General features: G+C 38.3%; 1 protein-coding gene and 1 long non-coding RNA gene across 5 annotated transcripts in view; one reads left to right on the top strand and one right to left on the bottom strand.

The window, feature by feature from the left end:
• LOC116849593 overlaps positions 1-962 on the top strand; it is a 66,773-nt gene extending 65,811 nt beyond the window's left edge. For both annotated transcript variants that reach the window (XR_004379165.1, XR_004379164.1), the window contains 2 exons: positions 670-772; positions 902-962. This is a non-coding gene — a long non-coding RNA (uncharacterized LOC116849593). The remainder of the gene's footprint in view (positions 1-669; positions 773-901) is intronic.
• The window catches only part of LOC116849590 (teneurin-m), a 967,489-nt gene that overhangs the window by 458,988 nt on the left and 490,890 nt on the right, over positions 1-17,611 (bottom strand). The window lies entirely within an intron of this gene.

The raw sequence follows: 17,611 nt of genomic DNA, 5'->3' as shown, positions 1-17,611 counted from the left end.
GGGGGGGGGGGGGGGCGCGCGGCCAAGGGCGCATCACGCCATAGCGTTATCAGCCGCCGAGGCGAACGCGTCGTGGAAGCTGCTGCGTTATTTTCTAAATTATTTCGCGTCGATTTTTAATACCGCATTTTGACTTCGCCACAATTACGACAATAATTAACACGATTTGAGACGCATACTTATTACGCAAGCAGATGTTGTGGGCTTTACCACAGCAGGTAATTACCGCGTTTTATTTATTTTTTTACTTGTTAGATAGAGAAACGTCGCGATCGAGTTACTCAATGCCGATCAAATATTATCATCATCCATTTATTATTCGAGTATTGTTATTTCTTTATACGGTTGTCATTTAACTATTTTTATTACGTATTGAGAAGCAACTCGAGCGTGCCGTTACGATAATTTCCTTACCTCGTCTTGCTGTCGTGTGTAATGAATTGATACTACCGGATATTATTATATGATTGTCGATCAGATATTAATATCATCATCTATTAATTAATGGGGTATTACTTTTTTATTCAGCTATGATTTAATTATTTCTTATTGCGCATTGGGAAGGAACTCGAGCGTACCGTTATGACAATTTTATTTTTTCGTTTTGCTGTCGCGTGTAATTGATACTAAATTATTAAATTACTAAATTAAATTAAATTTCTGTCACAGATATCCAATAGAGCAGACGCAGTCACGCGGCTCTAGGGGATGCGATGCCTGGGGGATGCCGCGCCGAAGGATTCGGTTCGGGCCTTTCTGAGTCGGCTCAAAGGTGAGCTTCACTAATTTGTACTTATAATTAGAAATCCGATAAAACTAAAAATTTTTTTGTTTGGAATCGAATTCCTTAATATCTCCATTGTCGTGTGTAATATAAAATTAAATCTGCTTTCTGTTATAGAGATAAAGCAGACGACCAGCCGACTCTTAGGGGCTGCTGCGCCGGAGGATCTGGCTCGGGCCGAGCAGGGTTGGCTCGAAGGTGAGCTTTATTAATTATCATTTGTAATTAGAAATCCGACAAGATAATTCTCTTGCTGGAAATCGAGATAATTTGAATCGAATCAAAGATCGCGTTAAGTCGTAATTACACGCGGGGAGAATTTTTTCTGAGTAACATCATCACTTGAAAAATTTTGATTTGTTCTGATTAAAAGATTTATTTGCAACGTCGAGAGAAAAAAGAGTGGAATATTCCAAGTGTAAATGCATTCCGAAAAATTCTTTTAGCGTAAAAAATATCGCGTTTATTTTTTTTAATCCTTCAAATTTATTCACTCAAATCGTTATCAATGCACGAATCTAATCGGCGAAATGCCATTTTTCTGTTCCAGAAGCGAAAGCAGAATGTGGCTACCCTGATCAGCAGTTTGGTGAGTCAAAATAAGAAACATTGATAATAGAAAGACAAAAAGTCTTTCGATGTAATGCATGTTTATCAAATCAATGCGATTTACTTTGTGTAGTGTAGTATGTGTACGTGCCGTCCAATAAAAATTACACTGCTCGAAACAATTAGAAGATCGCTTTTTCAAATAATATTAGTGATAATGTATATTTTACATAAGTTTGACAAATAAATTTTCAAGTATTTTTCTTCCAATGTACATATATTTATTAAGTGATTAACTTGGATTATTAATTGGTCGATGTTTTTTGTTGGAGGAAATTTTGATTAATCAAATCCCACACTATCTGGTAGATGCTTAAAGTATTGAGTATACGCTCTGAACATGCAAAATTTTGTAAAATTATTCAGTTTTATTGAATGCGATCTTCCAGGTGTTTCGAGTAGTACGCCAACGCGCAAAGGGATTGCGCCACAGAAAATACGCAATTACATCACCCGCGTCATAGATCTTCCGCCGGTCGTTAATTTTCTCAATTTTCTCTTATGAGCTTGAATCGCGATTGCATTTCATAATATAGAGTTCGTGCTTCGTTATTAAGTAAAATTCGATATCGTGCAGCACCTGTGCGAAGCGATCTAACGTGATTATATAAACTGCTCACAAAATTAATTTCACGATCGTCAGAAAAATTTTAAGTTTCAATTTTTTACTTAGAGTTAGAGATTTTTAACGCGGGACACAATAAAAACAATGCTAGCGAGCGTTGATTCCTCGCGATGTATACATGTCAGATATGCGAGCAGTTGTTTGTTTACTTACGCGGCGCGCGACAAGTTCCATCGAACGAAGACAGACTTTTCACGCGGTAACATTTTTGTCGCGTGAATTTTGAATAGAATCTTTACCTCTATCGTCACAATTTTCATAGTTTTTGATTTTTCATTCACGCTCGCGTTCGCGATTATTAATTTGATAGGTTTGCGAATTTCACTGGATCGTATTTACGGAAGAGTCGCGAGCGAACTTCGCACAAATATTGCGGAGTTGTTATCCGTCAAATCATTGCGGAATTGTCTTCGCAAGTGTATTGCGAAACTATTATTCGCAAAAATATTGCGAAATTGTCTTCACAAAATTATTGTGGAGTTGTTATCCGCAAAAGTATTGCGGAATTGTCTTCGCAAAAGTATTGCGGAGCTGTTATTCGCAAAAATATTGCGGAATTATCTTCGCAAAAGTATTGCGGAGCTGTATTGCAGCCTACTACGCTGCACCATCGAAACGTTACATTAGGGATATTCCGTGTCGTACGTGAGAATCTCGCACAGATTACTTCGCCCACGCGTCGAAAGATTCCGCGAGATCGGCCTTCGATTCGTGTCGCGTGTTCCCTTCGCTTGTGGATTCTATTTTCTTTGTAAGCAATTCGCGTGGCGCGTGTATCAAAGCGATACACTACATCGATCGGACCGTTGCTGAATTCGTCGCACATACTCGTCATTTATCCGAAAGGCCGACATTTCCTCGAAGACGCAGTTCGCGATATTTTATACGCAATTCGCGACTCGGAGTGTATCCCCCAAGAGAGACGGGATTTTTCGTGAAACCTCCGTTAGATTACCGCGATCGGGAGTGAATTACAGGCGACGTGGGACGCGAGGACCATTGGAGTGTCAGATGCAGCGAGAGGATGGCTGGTGGACCCTGGACACCGTGGGACGTCGCGCAATGGTGAGTGCTCAATTTAGACGCTCATATAGTAGACACAAAGCGTCACTTTACGTAGATTGCATGCACGTAGACGTAAATCGCATTGGGTTCGACGGGAAGTAAAGTAAGAATTGGAATTTGCAATTCGCCGGAGTTACGTAAGAATGATCCAACCAAAGAATTTAGCTCTGAGATTTTCGCAATAGTTCAACGAGTCAAGCATTTCCATTTCAAGTGTACTGACTAGCTCAGTCCTTAGAAAAATGTGCAAAAAGACGCGACTGGTAAAAAATTAAACTGTTAAAATAAAACTGTTTCTTAGTTCATTTCAAGTATCTATAGGGCTTGAGTTTTTTTGTTTGATTTAAAAAGATGTGAATGGAGTATCCATTGATAAAAGCTTATAATTTTTTGAATTTGATCATTCTTGCATAACAATGGCCAATTGAAATTTCGATTCGACAGGTTTCTTTCTCGTCGGATTATTTCTTGATGATACATTAATCTGATATATTTCAACATGTCATATTTATATGCTCTATATATGTTATATATGCTTCTTTTATGCTCTATATATGCTTTATATATATCCAATGTATGCTATATATATATACTATTTGATTGATATGCTTTATAACTTGTTATGTCGTATTATATACGACATATATCTTAAATTTCGGAGATATTTTCTTACGCATATGCGTTTATTGTTGACAAGACGACAAATTAAATTTTGATAAATTAAAGACAACAAATTAAATTATTAAGCCGAGACTCGAACCGAAATATTTCGATTTCCCGCTAAATTATTAAGCCAAGATTCGTATCTGAGTGTTTTGAGATTCCGCTAAACCATTAAGCCGAGATTCGAACCGAAGTATTTTGAGTCTTCGCCAATTTATTAAGTCGAGTTAGTTAAGCCTGGGATAATTTTTTAAAGTTTCTTAAAGAAATTTTCGCGTTTGCAAAGAAAGTTTTTGCAAAGATATTTTCGAAAATGACGTGAAGTGTGTGTATTTCGTCTCTTGGATGATAGTGTGCGTTAATGTAACATTACTCCTTTGTAATACGCCCAGAATCTTGAAAATAATTTTCCAATAATTTCCAATAATTTTCCCAAAGTCGCGTTCATAACGTTAGGTCCAATTTTGCGTCATAGTAATGTTGGATTCTCGCGAATTGGCCGAAAGTCGCATGTTACTGCAGGTTATTTAGGTCATATAGTGTTAGCATCTAGAGCACATTCTGAGATAATATCTTATAGTTTTTTGTAGTAATTTTCGCGTTCGCAAAGATGTATTTTCGAAAATGACGTGAAGTTTGACTATTTCGCTCTGCATCCCGGATCACGTGGGATGTTCCGCTTCACTTTCGCACGTACTTTCACCATGCAAAACGGTTTTTTATTCGACGGAGATAGAAAGAAGTAGTCTTTGCAGAAAAATTCGATGTTCTGATAGTTTCTTATCGTTTTCGTCTTATATTGAGATGCAAGAGAGTTTTTTAATTCGACGCAGGTAGAAAGAAGTAAGCATTGCAGAAAGATTCGATGTCGTGATGGTAACTGTTTCTTATTTTTCGTCTCATATTGTGGGATGTTCCGCTTCATTTTCGCACGTAATTTCACCATGCAAAAGAGTTTTTCATTCGACGGAGATAGAAAGAAATAGTCTTTGCAGAAAGATTCGATGTCCTGATAGTTTCTTATCGTTTTTGTCTAATACTGAGAGATGCTCCGCTTCATTTTTGCACGTACTTTCACCATGCAAAAGGGTTTTTAATTTTGTCGAATCAGCACATATTTTGTCGAATTAGACAATAATTTTGCTAAAGCATTCGGTATCACGTCAACGACATTTTCCAATAAATTTTACTTTGTGTTGATTTGACTAAATTAAAAATGCTTTTGTATAGTAAAAATACGTGCATAAATAAAATAGGGCATTTCTGTCTCAAGGATGAAAACGATGTGGAACTATTGCTATAGTGATACTGATTTCATTTTTCAAAAATTATAGCGTACTGACTTCTCCAATTTATATAATAAAATTACATGCGAAAATAAAGTGTAACATTGATCAGTGCGAAATAAAAGTGATATCTCAAATTACCGTTGCTAATTATATTGAAAACTCAAATAATAGGTAACGTATTTTTCAAAAAATTATTCGCAAATTACGCTTGCGCCTACAACATTCTTCTTTAAAAACTCTTTTTTTGATACACAAGCGGTTTGAAGAATGCATCAGAAAAGTAGCAAGAGCCTATTTTGGAGAGAATGCGAATGAGAGATATATTTATATATTTATAATATCGACAACGTGGCATTTACATTTACGTAACGTCTATGTGTAAAAAAATTGAACTGACAATGTACCATACACACATGCATAACATCTGTGAAAAGATGATAGCGGTATTATGTTAACGTCTATTTGACGATTGTTTTTATTCCATAAGTATCTATATGTACATAAATTCGATATCGTCGGTAAATGATGATAACGTTTTCTACTTTTTGATGATCGCTTTGCGTTATCGACGCTTATCAAGTTCGTGGCTCGCTCCCCTTAAGTTTAAACTCTGTTCAAACACATTTGATTGTTTTTCAATGGATGGATCAATGTAAAATAAACAAGACATAAAACTAGGTTTATAGATTAAGGAAAATTTAATTAAACTATAGTTTTTAAATCGTTATTGAAAAACCAGCTCTAAAAATGTTACGTGCTTGTTCACAAAATGATAAAGAAACTTTTTGTTTAGTATAACGTAATTTACACGAGTATCATCAACGATATATCATCAACAGATACTCTGTGTGTGTGTGTGTGTGTGTGTGTGTGTGTGTGTGTGTGTGTGTGTGTGTTGGTGTGTACATATTTGGAGGAGAGGCTATCTCTTTTATTCTTTCTCCTTATTTGTAAATGAAAAGTCAATCTCCGCGAGACGGCGCGCCGCGTTGTATAAATCATGTCCATTTCCATCTCGTACTGCAATCCCTCATCGTGGCATTCCTTAATATCTACGGATTTGTCATGGATCATCCGTAACCGTGTTATTTATGCTTGCCGTTGAAGCGGATCTTTTAGTGTGAATTGTTTCACTTACTGTATTACTGCACTATTTCTGACTGTGCTTGCTTCGTCGGACGTTTCGTTCTTACAGACTGAACGTCTGTCTTATGCACTCTGTATTTTCGAAAATTCCTTTACCTCTCATAATAATTTAAAAATACCAATGCTTGGTAAAACTTTCAACATGGAACATATATTTCAGTTATCGCGACCTCAGTTTATACTGTGACAGGTTTCTGAGCTATTTAAAATTAATTTTTCCTTTACGTTGAAATACCAGTAGTTTTTACAAGTAAATCTATCGAAAAGGTACACTCCAATTTCTTTCTAATTTGACACAAATGTAGAAGTACAAAAAATATTTAGGTTATATTGTTTTGTTTTGGCCTCTTTTGAGTTTCACGGGCAGTTTACAGCTTTTGAATGTTCTCAGTCTTATCATCAACAAATGCAACAAAATGCATAAGAAATAAAATTGAATACAAAATATAGTTAAATAATTTTAACAAAATCGGATTAGCTGAGACAGGAACCATTCTAAATTTCTTTAGCCGAGATTCCAACCGGAATGTTTCAAATCTGTGCAGATGTGCGAAATTATTTGTATAAATAATAAAATGTTTAAGCAAAACATGTAAAAAGTTGAAAGGAAATTATTTATACACATAATTTCTCGGTTTGACTGAGATTCGAACCATTTTTGATTAATTTAATTTAGCATAGATTTAAAATATTTCTGTTGGAATCTCGATTAAAGAAATTTAAAATAATTCGTGCCTCAGCTATGTCAATTTTGTTAAAATTAACAAACTATGATTAACTATATCTTGTATTCAATTTTATTTATTATACATTTATTATACATTTTTGCAATGTATAAATATATGTACATATATTTATACATTGCAAAAAAAAATATATATATATATATTCTATGTTAAAGTTTAAGTATTTTGGGAACAAAAAATAAGAATGTCGAATTAACGTTATTGGTGTGCAGGCATTGATATTTTTATCTTGCAACTTGTATATGTTGTGTGTAATATTATTCACGTTACATCACGATGTACGTTTGAATGTCGCACGTAAGTCGAGAGCGTCATTCCTCTTGAAAACACACGACGGGCGATATAAACGGTAATGTAATGCAAGATCTGTCCAATTAAGCACGCATTGAAAATACAAAATACTACACGGAGAATAATCGATGCGTTTAAATAGGAATTAAAATATTGCTCGTACATTTGAGCCCCTCGCAATCGTGTCATCGACAAACGTGTTAATGACCGTACTAATGAATCACGCGCGCAGCAACCTCGGCATCGACGCTCGGTTATATTACATGTGATTGACATTAATCAAGTGCGCTGAAATTTGATATAACGATTTGAATTACGTTTTTCATGCGTCCTGCATCACCAGTAGGGTGATATCCGATATTTCGCCGGCGCGCCCGAATATTTCGCGCAAGGCCGTACGGATAATACCGGCCGAGCAAATATTTAAAATGTTGTTTATTCTGGTGACGTCATTATTGCATTATTGCGTCCGTACCGTATAGTTATATGCTGTCGGTCTCTGTGCGCGAGTCCGCCGGCCGTCAGAATTATAGCGATAGCTTCCGTCATATTTCGCGGTTTATCGAACGATCTTCGTACTGAGCCTCGTCGTGATGACGCGCGCGGTTAATTTGCGTAATCGCGCCTAGTCGCGCGAGCGTTTCTAATTATCGCTGGGTACACTGTGCCTTCAGAAATGGCGAAATTGCTTGCTTCTTTTTCACCATGCTAGCAGAAAACACAATCACGCGTGTATACAAATCTTTCTGCAAAATTTTCGTACACTTCGTTTTTACATTCGGTTGATAAAGATACAGAAATGCTTCCTTGAAATTTTCATCAAACCAAGCAGTACACATTTACATAAGATTTATGTGTATAAGAAATATAAAAACGTTAGTATAATTATGTTAGTGACGGTCACTTCTACGTTATCGACATTTTTTGAGTTGAGCATCCTCTTAATCTGACACACCGCGCTCGCGTTCTCGCTTATTAAATATCGCGAAAGTGTTGATAAAAATAGATATAAAAAGTAATAATTCTTATAAAAATTCTTATAAATAATAATTTTAATATACTTCCAGATCTGTAGAATGAAATTAAAGGAATGATCGAAAATATACGCTTAAGTATTTCATTTTTACGAATATAAAGAAAAACGCCATGAAAACGTAAATTTGTATACAAATTTGTAATTGTTTTGAAAAAGAATTTAATATTCTAGGATGCTTATTTTGATACTTGAACCTTTAAGAAAAATGTCACATATTTTAATCTGTCAAAAATTTTAATTATTTCAGTATTCAAAACTATATAATTCTCTCAGTCAAGAAACGAATGAAATCATTAATAGTTTCAAATTTTTGCGATGTTAATCTATTACAATGCGATTTTTTTTTAATTATTACAATAATTAGCTGTTGTTTCTTTTAATTATTACAATAATTAGCTGTTGTTTCTTTTTGTTCGTAATAAAGTTTGACGATCAAGGTCAAGTAAAAATTGAAAAGGTAGAAATTTTGATCGCGTATAACATAGTCGTATAAATAAATAAGCTATTTACTCTCTTAAAATTTTTTTTATATACTATATTGTATTTAATGTAAGAAATCGAAATATAACGTAAAATCATCTTTATTTTATACTTTGACGTTTTAAACTTAATCGCCAAAAACAACTCCATAGCAATTCTGTTTATTTTTTGTTATACAATAGGCATTTGAAATAGGTTTAATAATGTTTAAATCTCATTTTGCCACTGTAACATTTCGTAACTAAGTTCGTGAGCTGAAAATACTCGTTCCACTTGCTTGCGAGTAATTCAAAATGACACAATGACCTCAATGTGTCAGATTGGAATTAATTTCGGTCAGTTAACGAGTTATAAGAAGGATTTTAACAAAGTTAGTAAATATACGCGGAAAGTAAATTGCATAAAACAATTTGTTCCTTTACAGAGATTTAGGTCGAGATTTATAATTATACGTTGAAATTGAGAGAGAAAGAGGAAAGTAATTCGATAGGAGCTAAGTTTAACGCTTTTGGGTTTTAGACCAACGTTTAATCAAATCTTTCGCAATGCGAAATGTATCGTAGCTGTGAGATAGACGTCTTGACATAATCATGTCGCTTTAGATCGCGGGCTAATTATGTCCAGATATTGATCTGGACGAGCCGTGACGACAGGTTGACGATCACGGTGCGAGATTTATTTCGGGCTCATTCGCATTTGGAACAAGCACGGAAACCGACGACTGACGATAGCGGAGCCCCGAGTTCCGTCGAATTTACGATCCCGCGGCTACGTGCAAGGGTACGAAGTGCCGGATATGAGAAGGCATTTTCGCGACGACTCCCGCTTGGGTTTCCGCGTTTTAGAGTAATGCGTGGCGACGCGTACGATTAGGGTAGCTTACGCACACGCGTCCGGGACACATGTGACACCGTTCCCACGGGTGAGGCGAGACGGATTTTCGATCGTGGCACCGTGTCTCACGGAATCGACACGGCAATATTTCCATGAGAAACGTTAACGACGCCGCGCCGAGATTCCTCCGCCTTTGCGACTACACCTCCCTGCGCGGCTGTAAATACATTTCTTTCGCCGGAAAACGTCGTACCTGTCCCGCGTCCCTGAGGAAATCGACTCCGAGAGCGCGGACAGCCAAGTTTAGAATTTTCAACTTTTACGCGAGAGCAACGGGAAAGGGTGGGATTATGGGGTGCAAAGAGAAAGTTACATACGTTTCCCTTAAATCCAATGTTTTTATTACTCGGGCATGCGCTGAGTTCTGCTCCGTCGCGTTAAGTGACGCAACTGTCGAATTTTTTTTAGAAGAAGATGCTATTAGTTGCATAATAATTTACATGAATGTAGAAACTATTAAGACACGCTCTATTCTACACCCGGAGAAAATATTGTAGCGAAGATTGCGTTAAAATTATTTTTCTTTCTCTGTTTCTTGTAAAACTGGGCTAGATTATAGTATAAATCACTACAGAAATTAATAAACTAACAATATACCCAATATATATAATATATATAATTAAATATGTATAACATAACTTTAGAAACATTCAAATAATTACTCTATTATTAAACAGAGTAATTAAATCCTCTAATATATATAATTTTGTAGTGAAAAAGTAAAACATGTACGTAATAACAATTTTTTTAAACAAATATATAGCAATTTTGGTTATAATTCTCTGTACGGCTTGAGATTGTGAAAATTAGGTTGTCATTTTTACTAAAATATTCTTTTAGTATACTGAAAGCTTATTTTATCGTCGATAAAATAAGCTTTCGTAACACGAAAATTAAGATTTTTTTATCGCAACGTGAAATATACGAATTTGTTATAAGTAAGAAAGAAGAAAGGAAAACAATTTTTATCGAGCTCAGCTGATTGCGTTTGTAGCATTCGTTTGGTATCAGGTGGGTCGCTTTATCTCCTAAAATCGCTTTCGTGCTGCGATGGGAAATGGTTCGGCGTTTGCAGTGAATCACTTTACGTTTGTACAAAATCCCGATCCTTTCGGATTTTTCTACGTGTTGCTACGTAACTCCAAGTCTAAATAATCGATAACGAAGTTACATTCGCGAGGTCGATCAAGCGGCGGATGGGAAGGCAGAAGCGCACCGTCGGAGCGCGAGTTCGCGTTATTATGCGGAAAATTCGTTTTGGATCGTGAATATTGAGAATCTCGAATGCACATATTTGAATGGCGGTAGGTGTAGACACTTTTACGTTTTCAAATCCTTCTTTATTCAATGCAATTACCTCCTTGCGCGCGGATATCCGATGTTCTACCCACTTTGTATTCAAATCCACGTATGCCATGTTGGAAGCACTCACGTGCGAACAAACCGCTTATTCCTTATTCCACGAACGAATATAAACTATTCACAAACGATACGAGCGGAATACAGAAAGTACCTATTTATTCGATCGACGGGCGTTTCAGCCCTTACGCTCATCAAACTGAGAGCACTGAGCGATTCGCTCCTGTTCCGAGATATTTCTTGAATAAAATATCTCGCGAATAACCTCGCCGTCGCGCCGTATTCACAGACTTCGTTAATTCCATGCGTACCTCCCTTTAGCACATGCGGGCCAATCGTTTTATTGTTTGTCGAGCTCATTGCTCAGTTAATTGATCGGTATGCAAAAGCTTCGTAACAAATACACGAAGCGGATAGTTTCTTTTTTGTCATATAAATTCTTTTCAACTTTGCGTTTCTAGTAGTGCAGAAATAGATTGTCAATTAGGACTACCTGGCTATGGAACATAACAAATTTTGTTATACCGGGAGAAAAAATATCTAAAAATAATTTATATATATTCAACAGATACAAATAGTATATTTGCTTGTATTAATACACATATTTTTTACATTAAGAAAAATCTCCTTCAAATGAGAAAATATATATTTTCCTAAAACACTGTCAGTTTTCACAAAAGCAACCGTTATTCTATTTAAAGAGTTTAGATCTAGATAAATATGTCATTAGAGCAACTACCAAACAATTAAAAAATAACAATTAAAAAATTATTAAAAACTTGTAGAACGCGCGCGCACTTTCTTTCTTTAATTATGAGGTATTCTTTAAATGCCTCAGGAAACTAAAATGTCGTAAAAGACAATGATTGCGAGTTTATACTGGCAAGGTTTTTCGCACGTTTCGCATTATAAACGCCAGCAGGACAGAGATCATTCTATTTCGAATAAACGACACGTAGGAAGCTTCGTTTCCGAGACTTGTCGTCGTAAGTAACGAAGAAACGATCAAGGAGATCGAGGTGTCTATCTAGTTACGACGGTAAAGAGGAAACACCTGTAACGGAGGTGGCGGCGGTAGAGAAAGAGAGGGAGAGTGAGAAAGAGAGAGGAAAGGAGAGTAGACAAGGTACGAGAGAAAGCAACCGAGAGAGGTGACAAGGTTCCTGGTAATTGTCACCGTTGCTCCGCCATTTTCATCACAGGCCAGGGGCAAAGCTCCCTGAAAGCTCTACAAATTGCGTACCCCTTGCGTTCCATTCACCGTGAAGCCTTGGATGGGGAGCCATAAATTTTCATTATTTTATAGTCAACGCCTCGCTTATATCCGCAACAAGCGCGACAAGACGGAGAGAAAGAAAAGGCAGGCAAGGCAGGCAGGCAGGCAGGCAGGCAGGCAGGCGGGCGAGTATGGGTAGAGAGGAGAGGAGAGACACGAGGAGAGGAGGAGACAATGAGCGAAGAGGCGGCTGAAGAGGGAAGAATGTGTCGGGGGAGCGAAAACTCTCGGGTACGAGAGACGCGAGATCCGCGGGCTCCGTTCCGCCGCGCTTTCGCGCGCTACACTAATCGCGATTTCTGTCTCGTTCGCATATAATTCAAAATCCCCAGTATATGTTCGACCTCCCTCCCATTTGCCTTGCACTGTAACGTTTCTTTGTGAAGTTCCTTCGCGTACTCACTCGGCGCACCTTTAATCATAAGGTTCGTATAGATCGCAGATTAAAGCCGATGTAATTTCGGCGAACTGCTTTTTAATTAAAACCAGTTTAATTTTCGACGCTCTCTGTCTTTCTCTTTCTCTCTAAGTACAAAGCTTGGGCAACAAGCAAGTAGTTATTATTATCATTACAGCTTATTAATCGCATCTCTACCAGCGCGTAATTGCTGTTTATACTCATTACTCGTTGATTCGCTTATCATTAACGATTCGCTTATGATTAACGATCCTTCGTGCATGGTGAAAAGTTGCCGGACGGGTGGGTAAACCCGTGAGCTCGCTAATGGGGCGGAAAAGTCTACCCGGCGCGCGGGAGTCAGGCGTATTTGAAAACTTTTTCTTTTATTACAGTCCCCGCTCCACCTCCCACGCCGCGCGCGTAACCATAATCGCAGTTGCGAATACGAGCGTGGCGATAATCACTGATTCTTTTACCGACGCCGTTCTCTCGCCTCGTGCGTCTCCCTGCGCGACGGTCCCTCCCCCTGCCTTTAATTCCGCAACAGCTTCCACCTTAATAAACTTTCGCCTTCGCCAAGGGAGAGCAAGTTCGACCTTCGTCAAGGCCTCTTTGTCGACGGCGCCGCGACGTGAAAACGTCGTGACCTTGGCCACCGCGTTAAGGAAAGGCCTCGTCGTAGAAAGTGGCCGGGGCCCTCTCGTGGTGATTTACACCCCCGCCCGCAGCGCGACTCGAAGTTTCCGACGGGACGCCACCGCGGTAGGTGGGTAGGAGTTACGCTTATTAATTGACGATTTATAATTGCCGGGAGCTAGTCCGGTTCGCCGTATGGGGGCGAGGCCGAAGTTGCGTGCACCCCCCAAGGTGCTGCCGCTAATAGGGTGGTATCCCGACGTTTAATTAGCCTGCCGCGAGATCTATGGATCCCCCTCGTTCTCTCTCCCTTCCAAGTCCTCCCCCGCGTTGTTGTACTCCTTCTTGCCTTTCACCCAACCGCTTTCTATTCGCCGCGGATGGAACGAGCGAGGGCTCGTCGGCGCAACCACACCGATGTCGACGTTCTCATAATTGATCGTGTATAAAACACGGGTACCCTCGACGTTTCCGTGAGACGCGAGCGGGGCTGGGACGACGCATAGAGAATTGTCGCTGTGTTTTTCGTAATCTTCGAGTTCTTATTTTAAGCTTGTTAATTTTATTGTAATTTCTCTTTGTTGGATGCAGAAGTTGTCAATAGTTTGGACGTTCCATCGTTATTTTTCAAGTATTATTTCAACACTGGAATGATTGATGGAATCATCTTGTAATTTGTTTACAATATAAATATATACTTTTGCAAATTATGTTTTTAATATGTTCAGAGGTCATCATTAATACGGGTAATGTGAGAGAGGAAAAGTTTAAAAATTTTAAAATCGTGAGAAATCAGAATGTGACTTTTTCAGGCATCCAAGAAAGATTGTCGGATATTCCGATGTCAATTCACTCTATCATAGTTTATTTAAAAGATTCTCCCGACAGACTCTCCACAGACTCGTATTTTCTACTTTTACATAATTGTGTCAAACAGACTTAGAATTTGATAATGTAGATATGAAAAATTAATTTTTTGCTAGTCTTCCCTGATTAAAAAAATTGTTGCATCACACACATATGATGTTGATAGCAAACGTGCTAATTATCTCTTATCATCAAAGACACAAAAATATTCTCTCGTTTAAAAGCGCTCTCGAGTTTTACAGATAGAAAGAGAATTATATCGCGGATACAGTAATCGCGAGCAGATTAGGATTCAGGCAAAATAACATTTAAGAGGCAGCACGTCGCTGCTGCTCTTCGCAGAAGCGAAGTAAGGTCCACGCGGCCCGATCTATTAATATTTCGTTACAGGCGGATCTCCGGTGCGCGATTTGAATATCCGTCGTGGCCTCGGGGCGAATGATTTTTGCCCGCAATAAAGTTGTCTTTCACATCATCAGCTCGCTCACCGAGATCCACAATGGAGGTGCAAAGGTCGGTTACATAAAGTACCGTGTGGGAGAGTCGAACGTTGCCCGATACCGCCTGGCCACCCATGCACTTTAATTTATTACTTAGTTGCTTAGCACGAGGATCCCCGAGGGCTGATCGAGGCTCCTCGGCGCCGAGCTCCGAGTTAGACACACTCGCGTCGTTCCCGGCGTTATACCTCGCAATATACTTCTTTAATTTCTCCTCAGACCGCACGTCCACCTCGGGCTACGAAAAGAGAATCAATCGCCGTACGGCTCGCCGTGCACGTCCCCGTCACGCGTTTCTCTCGACTAGTTCGATCATTATTTAGCGTTTAGACGATCATTGTTGCTCCGCGAAACCGCGTGCACGCTCCGAAATCGTCTCTCGAGACACGATAGCGATCTCGAAGGGTGGTGCCTGAATGCGTGTGGGCGTCGTGCGGATGAATAGACGGCGAAAAGATTGAACAGGGAAGGGGTGTCTCGGCGCGAAGCGCCGGTGAAAGATGGTCGTTGGTTACAAATAACCGGCCTAAGGCCGAAATCGCCTGCCCTGTATCTCGCAATGAATTATCGCCGTCGCAGGCCCTGAATTAAAGTAATCGGGCGTGTACCCAGCGGGGTACAGAGTACGCGGAGACGGGATAAATGGGCCTTCTACCTCGCTTCGCCTAATGTATACGTTTAATCGTTTCGAGTGTTGTTCTCTGACATTGCATACAGATCGTTTCAGACGGGGGAAGGGAGAATGGGTGTCTTGAATTAATTAATCTTTTCAGGAATGTCTTCTTCACTTGGATGCATTGCGTAACTTTGACGAATTAAGGTCTTCGGTAAATTGCTCTGCGGGAGAGCAATTAAATAACAGAAAGTTATTTCACGATTAGCTTCAAGTTACGCTCACTTTGATAAGAGAGGTTTAATTTTCAGTTGAATTTAATTAATTTGTTTCAATATTGATGTGTAGGGACCCAACTTGTGAACAATCGTGGCTTTACAGCACGTGAAACATTATTATTTACCTCCCTCTTTCTTCAATAGAACTAAAATGTAATATTCTGTGAAACAGATTATGCTTCCATCTTTTACTTTATAAAATCATATTTTATGTTAAATTAAACTTCAAACTTAAGTTACAATTGGCTTAAGCGTATGTTGTGTATTGAGGTAGAAAATCATTAAAAATTAGAAATAAATTAATATTTCGATTTTCGTATAGAAACATATGGTATATACAGTTAATAATAACATGTACGATATACAATTGAATAATAACATATTTTTACTGTAACGTCACATTTTTATAATTTTATATTTTTTGTTTTTAAACTTATATCTCTGAAGCACAATGGAATTATATCATTTTATAATGTGCTTAAAGTACATGTATATAAAAGTCGAGATTGCTGGGTTTAATCTTAGAATCTTAAATATCAAAAAGGTACATAAATCCTAAATATAGGTGAGTTGTACCCGCATTTTTGTTTGCGCATAACTTTCGCAAAAATGATCAAAATTCAATATTTTTTAAAATTACCATAAAAAACATTGAGGAATATTCAAATAATCAAATAATGTTCTCGCGATTAAAAAAAGTTGAAGAAAGTTGCAATAAAAGAAACATGTTTTTAAGAACGATAACGTTAGAAAAGTTGGTTAAATTTTTTCCACAGTTAAGGTTTTAGGATTAAAAAAGTGAAATAATTTTCTGCTGGAAATAACTAATCCAAACTTTGAATTGATGTCAAATTGATCATTTTCAAATGCAATTGATCTGTAATTTTTTTAAAAAATTTTTCATCATTTTTGAGACATGGACGATACACTCTTAAGTATCGCGAGCGCGAGCTTTCGATGCAACATTCATGCTCCCGTAGCCGATATATCATAATACATCTCTTTTTCTTCTCGCCAAGATCCTGTTTGCGCGGGAATCAATTATGGACGAGGTTCAAGGGATGATCGTCGACCCCGTCTGGCTGCGGCCCTGAGCTCGCCCGTTGGGTGGGTCCTTTAAATTACTCTGCGCGCGGGAAACAATAAACTGGCGAAGTTTATAGCAGCGACCCGACCGAAAGAGGGAAACGATGGACTCTCGGTTTAATTTCACGAGAGCCACGTCGGAATAGGAGTATGTGGGTTGTGTACGTGCTCCCGTATAGGTGTAGACGTGCACACGGTGGTTGCAAGAAAACGGCCACCCTCCTCACCGGAGGGCGAAATAATATTCGAATAATTACGGCACGCAACTTTAGTTTCGCAAATTGATGCGAAATGATTAATCATGCAAACTCGGCAAATTGTCCGGTCTACCTTGTTATTCGCGTTGCACGTGAAATTTCGATACTCCCGAAACCGGATGTGTAGCTGCGAGAAAGCGCCGACCACCGTCAGCGAAGGGCTAAATTATATTCGGATAATTACGACTCGACTTTAGTCTCGTAAATTAACGCGAGGTAATCCATTATGCACGCGCGATAGATTCGTCGGGTGGTCTCCAGTTTGTTTCGCATCCCCTTAAAAATACAAGAGCAGCCGATTGATTCATTGACGCCATAGGCGTCGAGGTGTAGGACCAAATTTTATAAGCGCTCCTTTAGAGACTACGGAGCTGAACTCTAGAATGAAATTTCATCAAAAATTAGAAACGCAAAAAATATAATATTGAATTTAAGAAAACTTTTTACACTGGACGTTAACATTGTATAGTCACGGAATTACAAATTTGGAAAAATTATAAAAATTGTAGTCTACTTACAATATATAAAATGTCGATATTTTATAAATTATATTTTGTGTGTTCAAAAGTTTTTATACGATTAGAGAGAGAGAGAGAGAGAGAGAGAGAGAGAGAGAGAGAGAGAGAGAGAGAGAGAGTTTTAACAGCCGACGCGAGGGCGCGGATTTACGATTCGAAATACGCGCGAGAAATAAACACGAAAAAATAATAA

The sequence above is a fragment of the Odontomachus brunneus genome, unplaced genomic scaffold (assembly GCF_010583005.1).
Source record: "Odontomachus brunneus isolate Ranch 3 - 2012 unplaced genomic scaffold, Obru_v1 Obru_scaffold_119, whole genome shotgun sequence".
Lineage (NCBI taxonomy): Eukaryota > Metazoa > Arthropoda > Insecta > Hymenoptera > Formicidae > Odontomachus > Odontomachus brunneus.
This window is presented reverse-complemented; position numbering and strand designations above follow the sequence as displayed.